Source organism: Pagrus pagrus (assembly GCF_965226575.1).
Source record: "Pagrus pagrus genome assembly, chromosome: 17".
NCBI classification, from domain to species: Eukaryota; Metazoa; Chordata; class Actinopteri; order Spariformes; family Sparidae; genus Pagrus; species Pagrus pagrus.
Genome location: NC_140201.1, coordinates 24,554,016 through 24,567,017, shown reverse-complemented (window position 1 = coordinate 24,567,017; position 13,002 = coordinate 24,554,016).

Here is a 13,002-nt window from a genome sequence, read left to right as displayed (position 1 = left end):
TATAGCACTACCAACTGATTTCTGGATCTCTCACTCTGTGAGCATTGAGATATGAGGATCTAAAGCCTCGTTGATCAGGACATGGGCTCGAACTTCTGTGAGGTTGGAGAACCAAAAATAAGATCAGTCCAGGAACTTAGTCTGCTTTTGACTGTTTGTTACCTCCTGGTCAAACCATCTAGCTTGTAGAATGAAACAGCTAAAGCCATCAAAGATGTTAGTGAGATTTGCTTTTCCATTTAGGCTTTAAAATGTCTCTATAACATAATATGTAAGTAGGGGCCCAACAACCAATTCTTGGCTCAGGGCCCTCCATCAGGTTCATCTACCCATGTAGTTATTATTTTATGTATTTCAGTTCCATTAAACACCAGCATTATCATATTTCTCTGTTGCTCTATCCTGTTATCAAATATTGCGCGTTATTGTCTGAGCATATGCACAGTCAGTTACCAGAACTACAGAGGAAGAACCCAGGAATGGGCTTCAGGCCTTCAGCCCACAGGGTGGAGAGTCTAGTGGCTGGGTAGGAATGTGTTTGGCCAGACTGGAGACTCATCGCCCAGCTTCTCAGGTCAGCTTGCCGGTAGCTGCTTGGGAAGGAGGCTGCATTATCAAGAGTCCTGGTATGGACTGGGGTTTGATGAGGTGGATGACCGGTGGTTGAATCACGTGAGATCACAGGTTTCTGCGGGCAACAATTTCCTCTTTCCCCTAAGCGGTGACTGTCAGGACAGTATTTTAAGGCTGCGGTTAAAGATTCCGATAGTGTGAGATGGCTGTGTGTTCATCGCTCGTTAGGCAGCTTCATCTCTATGCACGCACACACACATACACACAATAAACATAGCGTACCAACATTCCTACCCACATGCGTGTTTTCATGCAGCACATCCACATGCACCGCACACCATTCCAGCTGTAATGATGGAGATTTCGTTCCCGCCCTCAGAGGGACAGACATGACAGTACAGCGCTGCAGTGAGGACTTCAGTCCTCTGGAGGAGTCATCAGCTGCAGTGACAACCTACAGAGGAATATAACATGGTTAATAAAACACAACCAAATAATTCCTCAGCGCCAATGGGAAAGTAAAGTTGTGGAAGAGCAAGTCAACATATCAAGATGTGAAGAGCCACAGTTTTATACAGTATTTGGCAGAAAAGGCTCTCCCCAAATATATGAAGGCAGCATTCTCTGAGGCAACTAAGCCAGTTTAAAATGTTGTTAGCTAGCTCACTTGATCTTATACATTTATATTGAGTGTACTTTATTCTTTGAACCTGAGCAGGATTTATTAGAAATTCTTAAAGGCTATCCTTATCTGGGGCTAAGAGGGTCTAAGGATGCATTTAGCCCTGGGCTAAGTGCAGTGTGAAAAGCCCTTTAGAACATTCTTAGCACACAGCTAAGGTTAACCCTGGTGAAATGCCCTTAAGTACCTCTCTTAGTGAGATCTCCATCGGCTGCACCAATGAATAGGTATCATTTTGGCAGCATTATGCTTTTGGACCGGTTGACAATAATTCCAGATAAATATCAAGACAGTCTCAGAGAACTAAAAAGTTCAGGCTTCCAATCATGGATCATGTCGGCTTTGTTTTCCTTTTACAAAGACAAGACAACAGACCCCAGCAAACAAATACCCCTAAGCTACGCTGAAATCCACGAGGCACAATGCCATTATGAGTGCGAAGAAACGAGAGTAACAGAAGACAGAGAAAAAAAATCATCATTACCAGTAACAGCAGTGTGTAGCAGGTGGGAACAAGCAGCATGAGCAGCAGCATGAATGATATGAGAGAGTGTGAGCTTGTCAACTTATAAACACCGCCATAGCAACTTGTTTAAGCATGATTGCTGATTGCAACAGTTGGCTGATAATCAGCTGAAAGCATGCATGGCCTCGGTGCTCTGCCTGAGCTAATGCGATGCTTCACTAATCTATAATGTAGACTTGAAAGCAGACAGAAATGGTGCTAGGCTGCCAGCCTTGGTTTTCCTAGGGCCTGTGTTCATATTGTGTTTTTTTCTGAGTGCCAGCGTTTTTTTCAATTGTTTCCATTGAGGACCGAGCGTCTGCGGCAGCAGGCGACTGCCCAGAGAAAGCGGACCAGCGTCTTTTTTCCGTGCGCTGTTTGCGTACAACCACCGCTGTATGATCGACACTGCCCCTTTGCGGTTTACTATCTGTTTTTACGTCAGCGCAAGGACGATCTGGGTACATGACAAAAATGCAGTGAGTATTATCACCTAGGCCAGGAAAAAGAAAAAGAGCACCGCTGATGTCACCAGTGCCTTCGTGAAAAATTGAGAGATTTTCGAAAAGGTTGACAAATACTGACCCTTTGGTTTAGCGTATTTATGTCACGTTATGTTATTTTTTTACTTAAACCCAAAGATGATCTTTTCCTAAACCAAGTAGTTTTTGTGCCTAAACCTAAACAAACCGCGACTGCCGCAATTAACAGTCCAAAAAGTCCTTGTCACAATATGTGAACTGTTTGTTAGCAGGTTTTGAAAGTCTAACTGGATGTTGCATATTACGTGCTATTACGGGGCCCTTCAGCAGCAAACCTGAGGCTAGAGGGTTAGGTAGAGCGTCATAGTTTGAAGCTTAAAGCCACTGACCAAGCTGCTGTATTTGACAAGTTTGGAATGAGAATGTGTTGGACTGAACACCTCAGATGCTTGAAATGTCCTCTTTGTGCCAATTAATTTCTCACAGCCATCCCTTTATATGGTGCCAGAACCAGCTGCTGGGCGATTTATGTGATGCAACTGTGTAGCTGTTATAGAGTAGGCAAAAAAAAACAAGATGTAACCTCATGATCAATTAGTTTGGCCAACAATAGCCTGTAAACCAACACCATCACAGGCTTAAGCTTGGTTTACAGTGTGTGAATCTGTCTGTCTGTCTGTACATACATTATGCCCTCATTAACATTCATGAGCGGAGTAGAGGGAAGTGTGAGATATTGTGCAGCATGTGTACACAGAGTTTTTCTCCACAACTTTGTGTATGTGTTGTGTGTGTCTTCTTACCCGAGGGACATCACAGCAGTATCTCATTTCACATTAAAAGGCCCGGGTTCGCGGGAAACAGTTTGTTGCGGGAGAGCATTCCCTCCACCGTGCTGCCACCCCCTCTTCCAAAAAAAATAAAGAAGAATTTTTGATTACAGTAACAAGCCCATAAATTATGCAGAAGGAGTTGAGGATGATGAGCTGATGAAAGTCAGCCCCTTTTAACCTTTTTCCCGGCAGAGGAGGAATTGCCCTCCCTTTCTGTTCGGCCACATGCAGCGACGGAGAGTCAGAGACGGGGGTCTAGACGATAGGGTGATACGTTCAGGGTGGGGGGTCTCTATTTTCAGTCCATGAGAGGGAATACATGGTGAAACATGATGGCCTTGCACTGCATCTGCTGCAATAACTTCTGCTCAGCTCCGTTTCACTGGTGTCACCGGAGAAGGAAGATTCCAATTGATTCTGCTGCTGTCGCCATTATTGTCAGGGAAAATCTTTTGTCGCTGCTGCTATTGTGTGTATGTTCACGTGTGTGTGTCTGTGCGTTGCGGGCAGGGAAGCTGGGGGAAAGCTGTTGATGTCGAGTTCGATCAGCACGGCAGCTGGGAGCATCCTCGTAGGAAACGAGTGCACCCCTTTCAGAGTGGCTGGCTGCTAATGTGTTCCTGCGTAACACAATACACACTCCCCACCCCCCGTTAACATCACTATTAGTGCAACATACACTCATTGACTCAAACATACCTGCCACATTACACATGCAGTCACACCACGGCTGTAAACACAGGCAGTGCCAACAATGTCGTAAACACAAAAGCTCAACACCTTGCTTTTAGTGGTTTTCTCAAAGTAAAAGTCTGGTCATACTCTACATTGTCATTGACACGATTGTCAGATACCATGAAAAAAACTCAAACCAACAATGAAAGTATCCTATTATCAAAAAGTGTGTGTACTGTATATCTGACATGTCCAAGTTTATTTTGACACACACACTGTCCTGCTAACACTCACTAGAGCATCAGAGAACAAGTAGTCTGCATGATTTACTCCTGTTGAGAAATAAAGAGTAGAACAGAGTGTTTTTAAGAATTGAAACTGTATAATTGTGAGCAGTTTCTAAAGATTTATATCTCAGGAAGGAACCGATGGAATTGGGACTGAGAGCCACAGACAAGGTAGGGAAGTCTAAGAGTATAATGAGATGGACTAACACACTGTTGGTTTTGGTGTTGGGTTAAGACATTTTGAAATTAAAGGCACATTTTCTCATAGGAAAGGGATAAATCTGCAAAAAAATGTTTATATATCTGGTTTAACTTATGCATATTTGAACAGTTGAGCAGTAGCACGCTATCGTGTAAATGCTGATGTCGGAAAAAGAGGAAGCAATCACAGCATGTTGGCATTGTGGCAACATCTATTTCATTTAACCTTCTCTGTCAGAGTAAGTACAGCAAGTCGCTCCACAAAAGAGGCATGGTTTTTAGGGGGGAGTTGATCATATAGTACATATGATTGTTAAATAAACCGAACTCAAGCTTTTAGCTTGGAAAGACTTTTTTCCCCATCTCAGTGAATGATGTAGAATTCTATGAACAAAATGGGAGTAAACAACACTCTGCAAAGAAAACAAAAAGAAGCTTGGAACACTTTGTGACTCCAAAGACTACGTCCCGCACTGTACATTTTCACAAGGATGCTACGACACATTTCCGCTCCTCCGCTTTCCTGTGTGACGAGGCCATAATGCAATGTGAATAATCTTACTTCAAAGTCTTACCAGCTTTTAATGGAGCTTTCAACTACACCTCACAATCTTCATCAGCCGATGGAGTGCTCGGATCAGAAACATAAAACATTTAGGTTTTTAAAAAAAAAACAAACAAAAAAAAAAAACTTAATTCACAGATGAAGACAACGAAAGGCCGTGGAAAACTCTAGAAAAAGCTCATAAGTGGACCTTGATTTAAGACGATTGTGTTAAAATAAAAGATGAACAGTGAGACATCATCATTTTTACAACATGGTGTGCATAATATCTTGTGTAAAAATATGGTTGTTAATTTGTTTACTACGAACAGTTTTTATTGCCATGAAATGAATTAATAGATTTTTTGTTGTTTTTCTGGTGTACAATGGAACTGACTCATTATCTTGTAATACATCACAGATCACAATAAGCATTATCGAACGTAACCGTCCATTCGGTTCACACATGAAAAATATGAAGAAAGATTCACACATGTGCATCTACACATGCACCCGAGGATATCTGGCACTTTACCAAATCCCAGATCCCGCACAAAGAGCCATTGTAGTTAGCTATGATAATGAGCTCAATATGCCCTCCTCAGGAATGTGTGAAAATGGGGCTGTTTCAGTGCAGAAATGCCCTCTTTCCCACAGTCTTATAGAGCCAGTGGCCCCTCCAAAGCATGACTGGCATACAAATGCCTTTGTGCCTCGGTACGGGGCCAACATTTGGCGGGTGGACAGGCAGGCGGACGCAAGAGGGCACCCTGGCTGCCGCCCAAAATCCACAACGGCCATATGCAGAGGAGGTGGAGGAGCATCTCCCAAGTGCCTAGAGGTTAACTGTGGACCAGCGGGGCTGTGAGCTCTGATTAGAGATTAGTGAATGAGGGAGCAGGCGTCGAGCTCGGAGAAAAGCACTCGCAGTTACGAGCCAAGATAGTGATGGAGGAGAAGGTGCCAAGATGAAAACGCTACAGGTGGGAGGGGGAGGAGGGAGGGGAGTCTGTGGGCGACTATCACATTTATACAGTATATATGAAGGTGTGAAACTCTTCAGAACACAGAGCCAATTTGCTGCAGTAGTTTTAATTAGCAGAATGTAGAACAAGGGCCATAAAAATAATGGAATAAGTGTATTTGTAAGTCATATTTTAACAAAGCGAGCATTCTCAAATAATGTTGTGTCTAATGAGTTCAATCTTTATATGCATCTTACCTAAAAAGCAGCTTAAGACATACTTTACGACAATCACGGGACACATCTAGGACAAAATTATGGACATGAATAGAAAACATGAAGTATAAAACACATATGGGGGCTTTTGGTATCCGACAATCCTTAGTTTTGGCAGACACTGAAACCTGTTCTGACTCATACCTCTACAGTAAAGGTTTGGTTAAAGCTGCACATAATTTAATAATAAAAAAAATAGTAAATAATAGTTTTATATTAACAATGGATAAAATGACTACATACACCGATCTGCCAAATGGCATTCACTTGGATGTTATTTGACTTGCACCACCCACCTTAACAATGTTGCAGACCAAGTACACCCCCTCATCACAACAGCAAGGACTGTTTAGGATTATTTATTGCTACACTGTAAAAACTGCTCAGGAATGGCCAGAGGAACGAGACAAAGAGCTCAAGGTGTTGACCTGGCCTCCAAATCACCCACATCCCAATCCGATCGAGCATCTGTGGGATGTGCCGGAACAAGCCCAATCCATGGAGGCCCCACCTTGCAACCCATAGAACTCAAAGGATCCACCGCCAATACCATGGTGCCAGACACCATGACGGTCTTTGTCAGGTTCCTTGGGCCATTCCAGAACAGTTTTTTATGGTGTGGCAGGGAACATTGTGCTGCTGGGGCCTAGAGCACTGCCATCAGGGAATGCCGTTTCCATGTTGTTCACGTCCCCTATTTATTCTTTTCAGGTTCATGGCTAATTGGTGGTATAAAGTGAAAGGTACCACTGATACTGCTGAATCCAAAGAGAATTGCCACTCAACTCTGTAATTCCCATAGTGGAGTATCAAGTGAGATGAAGATATGATACCAGAGAAAAAAAGCAAAAGCTTGAGTGTATATTGGTCTTGCACAGCTCCAAATGAATGCTAATCTAGCTCCTTGTCTGCAGGATGTGTATTCAGGTAAAGTGCTACCTATCATATGCCATGCCAAATGTATTATACTTTACTTTAATGTTGTAATATTTCCCCATTATGCATAAAAGAGTAATTATACAACTATTTAAAGCTTTTAATGCTTCAGACCACTTATTCCCCAAACAGACTTTCCCTGAAAACCAAGTGAACTGGAGTTGACGCTAAAGAGAGCAGTTCTTCACTCAGTGAGGAGTTTCTTTTAGAGTTTTTCTTGTGCTTCTCGAGGACCTCTGAGTTGTTAGCCTCTGATTGGTGGTGCTGACCCAGGGGGGCAACCCTTGGGAGCTCCCAACAGCTTGGGTCAGTCTCAACCTAGTTATCAGGCCCTGTAACATGGTCAGCTCTAGGGGAGGACAGGGAAAGGGTAGAGGAAAGTTCTTGTGATTGGAGTGGCAAACACAATATTTCTATGTAGTTTTTCTCACCCTGCCTGACCACCTACCTGTATGAAACTACCTTGCCTATGAAACTATCTTGCCTAAACCTAACCAAACTGTGACTTTACAACAAAGGTCCAGTTCGCCTGTTGCTGTTACACTGCAACAATTGTTTTGGGAATGGTAATATATGTTATTTTTTGGAGTCGCTGGCATGAGGAGGTGTTGGATGAAAGATGCCATGGTGTGCTCTCAGTTGCCCTACCTGCCACGCCGAGAGAAGAATAGTTGGATGTCAAACCAGACTTCTCTGACCAGGCCGACGAACGTAATGGGAGACAGTGATATACTGTATACAATCAGAATGGCACTCAGTGGAGTGCATACCAAGGCCGGACAGTCCCTTTTAATTCAATCAAGCCTAATCCAATATCAAACAAAACATATTTAAATCCACTAGCTCTGCATTTTTATTTGGCTCTGCATCGAACTGTACTCACTCATAGACACTAGACAGCTAAATATAGCAGATTTCTGTCATCAAGCTCCATTTGTTCCCTGGGAAATTAACAAAAATGTTGAAAAACGCTGTATCTCACAATTTTAAAGAAAGTGAGAAAACATTTCTGGATCTGTCCCTTTATCTGGATCAGCACCAAACATTTCTTATATCTATTCTAGCCCGAGACCCATCCTCCATGCAAATTTTGTGGGAATCTGTTCAGTAGTTTTTGTATGATCCTGCTGACAAACAAACCAACCAACTAATAAACCATCAAGGGGTGAAACATAACCTCCTTGGCAGAGGTCATAAAAAGTACTTGCCATAAAAGCAACAGCAGTGTTTGTTATATTTTGAATGTTGCTTTGTTTTTGAAAGACATTTCATTTAACTTACATCAGCGTGATGCTGCTTAACATGATGCACACTGAATTTACATCATTAACATTTACATCAGCCAGAAAATGTGGCTAAACTGGGATTAGGTGAGTTTACTCCCCATTACATCACCGATCAAAACTCCAAACTTCCCCTCAAGAATCCATATTCAAATAATATCAAAAAAACTAAAGACAGTTGCTCTGCTTCAATGTGTAGTTTCTCCCGCTCACATACACTTGTACACACATTTGATATTCACACAAACACCCACCCCTGACACACTCATATTCACAGACTTTTTATCCTCAGCGTGAACACAACACGCACAAAAACACACACTCATTTGAATACATAAAGCCATCTCCCTCATTTGGGTAGTTGTGTGCTCATCAGCATGGTGGGAAACCAGTGTGTATGTGTGTGGAGGTTTTGAGACATCAGTCTGGGATACCAGTGGTCTGCTGGGCGGTCGGGGTGTCGTTGCAAAAGTCCAATCAGCGCAGTGAGAAACAGCAGGGCTCACAGCAGTGCATCCATCTTCAAGGCCAAGGCCATACGACGGAAGCGAATGATGAAAAACCTCAAGTTTGAAAGCAATGTTCGTCCTAATACGAAAATCCGGTCATTATCGACTCACCCCCATGTCAGTGGAAACTTGTGAGGTTCATACAACCACTGAGCCTTGGCAACTACACTTCCATCTCCTCTCTGTTTCCAAACCACAGGTTTGTTCCTCAACTTGCTCAGGTAAATCTCTCTTTCTTGACAACCTGTTTTTATTTAGCTTTCATACAGTATGAGTGCAGTCAATTCTCCAATGGGCCTCCATGATAGCACCTGCTGCGTTTGCGAGGAGAGCTTTGAAAAAGCTGCCAAAGCCTTTAAATTGTGAAGGAATGAATGAACACAGTGAATTTACTTGGTGGGAAAGAGAAACAACAGAGAGAATGCTTCAAACTGAGAAATCATGTGTCATATTCATTCATTGTGCTGCTGCGTATCCTGTAGTAAAGGGTTAGTCATGTCTAAAATGTCATACAGAATTACAAAACAGGCTTCATCGTATTGTTTCAGTTGACACACTAGACTACTTTTCTACATATAGTTGAAACATTTATTTTTTTCTCAGAGTGTCTGTAGTTCCCACCATGTTTAAAGACAGAAGTGTTTGTTCTGTAGGAGGATGTAGTCCCGTGAAGAAGAAAAACAGCCGGAGGGAGAAATTTGAATCCTGCACACAGTACTTCTCCACATCAGCACACCTGGCCATCTCTGAACGTGGGCATGATTGTCGGATTATCAGTTTTGCAATGTGATGACTGCACCAGCTGCTTAACACATTAAGGAACATCATGTACACTAACCATCGCCCTCACTTTAATGGTCTTATTGATAACATTCAGCCACTGAATGTGGCATTCCATCCCCCCCTACCACTGAATTCACGTCACACCACTGTTGTTTAAATCATCTGCCCCCTTAAGTGGTTGCCAGTTTGTTGCACTAGCTAACGTTGCTAATTCTAGCTAGCAAACATATATGTTGCTGTCGCTGGCTATGTACAATATTCCACTTGTGACACTAACAGCAGATTAGCGCCAATTATACCTCATTCCGTGCAAAAACAGAGACATGACAGTTATGTTACCTAACCTGCTAACACATAATAGATGTATGTTGTGTTCAGAGTGCAAAGAGAAATTAAAAAAAACATGGATGGTTTCCATCTTACTTAGAACATGAGTAGTCGTGCACTTCTCCTGTGGTCAAAATGAGTGTTACAAAAACAAACCCTTGAGCCCGATGCGTCATTCAGACCAAACGCGAAGAAAATATTCTGTGGCGTTACTCGTGCGAGTTTGCTCACAGGGTTATACAAAAGAACCGCAAAGCACATCAGTATGAACCCAAATAAAGAAATTTCTCTTTGATCTGACTGCAATAAATGGATCAGAAGGTTGTAGAAATAACAATATCATAGTGCCGCCTTGTAAAAAGCCTGAATTCATGCTTCATCAGGTCTGTCAGTCAGACGACAAGCAAACAAATGTTAAAATGCTTGTTCCCTGAATGGAGTTCGGATCGATCAGAGCTATGCTGTGCTGAGACGTTTTTCCAAACCTTACCAGGTAGTCTTACTTTCTCGCCCCCTCCCCCCCACGGCAGCTCCATATTTGTCCTTTTCTCGGTGCGAGTAGATTATTATCCATTCCTCCATTCTTGCTCATGTTCAATGTGAATTATGTCAATATGCATACAGTTGCAATCAAAATTATTCAACCCCCATTGCATTTTAGGTGTATTGGCAAAATTAAAAATGTTTCAGGTGTTTGCAATAAACAAATTACACAAGTACAGTTTAAATAGTTAAATAAAACTAATATTACAAGGATTTTATCCAAATTCAACACTAAATCCTACTTCCAATGACTACTGCAGTCTCAAAAATACTCAACCCCACCACACATTTGCAAATCAGGTGTGGTCTCAAGCACACCTGATGCAACCAATCAAGGGCTTCATTCATTGCATCAGGTGTGCTTGAGATAGAACACCTCAAATACCTGGACTGTTGACGGTGACGTTTCATTGCATGTCAGAAATATGGCTAAGTCAAGAGAATTGTCCAAATCATTCAGAGAATAGATCATTGCCTTGCACAAACAAGGAAAAGGATACAAAAACATAGCAAAGGCACTGAATGTTCCTAGAGATACAGTTGGAAGCATAGTTCTCAAGTTTAAAGTTAAGGGAACAGTGGCTACACTACCTGGATGTAGCAGAAAGAGGAAGCAGTCCTGAGGAGGCAGGTGGTCAAAAACCCTCGACTGACTGCAAAAGACCTGCAGCAAGACTTGGTGGCAGCAGGCACTGAGGTTTCAGTTTCCACAGTAAGGTGCATACTAAACGCTGAAGGGCTCCATCCCTGAACTCCAAGACGTACACCACTACTGACCCAAAAGCACAAGAAAAGTCGGCTCCAATTTGCTCAAAATTATATAAATAAGCCAAAGAGGTTTTGGGATTCTGTTCTGTGGAGCGATGGAACAAAACTGGAACTTTTCGGGCCTATGGATCAGCAGTATGTCTGGAGGAGGAAGAATGAAGCATACGCTGAAAAGAACACCCTGCCTACAGTGAAGCATGGCGGTGGCTCAGTGATGCTCTGGGGCTGCTTTGCTTCCTCTGGCACTAGAAACCTGCAGCGTGGTGAGGGCAAGATGGATTCAATCAAGTATCAGGAAATCCTGGAAGAAAATGTCATGCCGTCTATGAGGAGGCTGAAGCTTGGGCGTCAATGGACCTTCCAAGTCCACCAAGACTTGGTTTGAGAAGAAGTCCTGGAAGATACTAGAGTGGCCATCACTGTCGTCTGACTTGAACCCCATTGAAAATCTCTGGTGGGATTTGAAAAAGGCGGTTGCAGCATGCAAACCCAAGAATATTAGTGAACTGAAGGCCTTTGCCCATGAGGAATGGGCTAAGATTCCTCAGGAACGCTGCCAGAAGCTGGTGTCTGGCTATGCATCATGTTTGCAGCAGGTCATAACAGCGAAAGGGTGCTCTAAAGATGCTTGTCATGAAGGGGTTGAATAATTTTGAGACTGCAGTAGTCATTAAAAGTGGCATTTTGTGTTGAATTTGGAGAAACCACTTGTAATATTAGTTGTGTTGAGCTATTTAAATTGTTCTTGTTTGATTTATTTATTGCAAACAGCTGCTAGTTTGTATATTTTGCCAATAAACCTAATTTGTAGTGGGGGTTGAATAATTTTGATTGCAACTGTATATGCATTGCTTCCCTAAACTTTTTTTGTATCCTGTCCTGACCCAGTCACGTGATGAATAATGATTGGATTAGAAATCATGGGATGCACAGGATACATAAAACAAAACATCAGTGTGCAAAACCCGCTAATTACAATCAATAACAATCAATGTTTTATTAAATTCTTGCTTTCTACAATATCTGTACATGCCCACTACAGTATGGTTAAGGTTAAGGAAACCTTGTGGTTATGAAAAATTAAGTATGGTTAAGGTGTGGTTTGGCAATTACAAGTGTTAAGAGGGATAAAAAATGCAAAACTTGATTGCTGATCTCCAGCATGGTAGTCTGACTCAATCTCAACACCTCTCTATTTTAAGGCTGGACTTCTTCCAGCGCTGGCTTTTCACACTGGCACTCGATGTAACGCATGGAGTGCAGAATCATCCATTTATCCATTTTCTCATTCTGAGGGATACCGGGTTGGATATGAACAGATCCTTTATAAAGGTTGTTTCTTTGATTTAAGTTGGTAGCAATATCCAGCATGTCATGTAAATAAGCACCATGGCTTTGATGTGAAATATAACTGCATCCTCTATAGATGTCTGGTGGTGTTTTGTCTCCAACCCACAAACTGTCCCTAGTCACAATGGTTTTTCCAGCGAACAGGACAGCACATTTAGCAAATGTACAACCTAGCTAATTGAATTTTAGTAGTATATATAGAAGTGAATATATCAGTAGCATGCTGGATTTACTCTGGTGGTTGCAGAGCACGGATGTCAGTTTCATGCCTCGAGGTGTTTCTGTGGCTGCTTTGCTCCACTCTTCCCTCCAACATGACCATGTCAGAGGACACTGACTTTAAACAGAAAGATAAGAGGTGTCTTCACATTCATGACTGATGACAGCTCACACCACACCTATCAAAAAAGTTGCAATGTTTACCACAATGGAATTTTAATGCAGATTATTAAAGCTTAAGCTGTAAACATGTAAACATTTA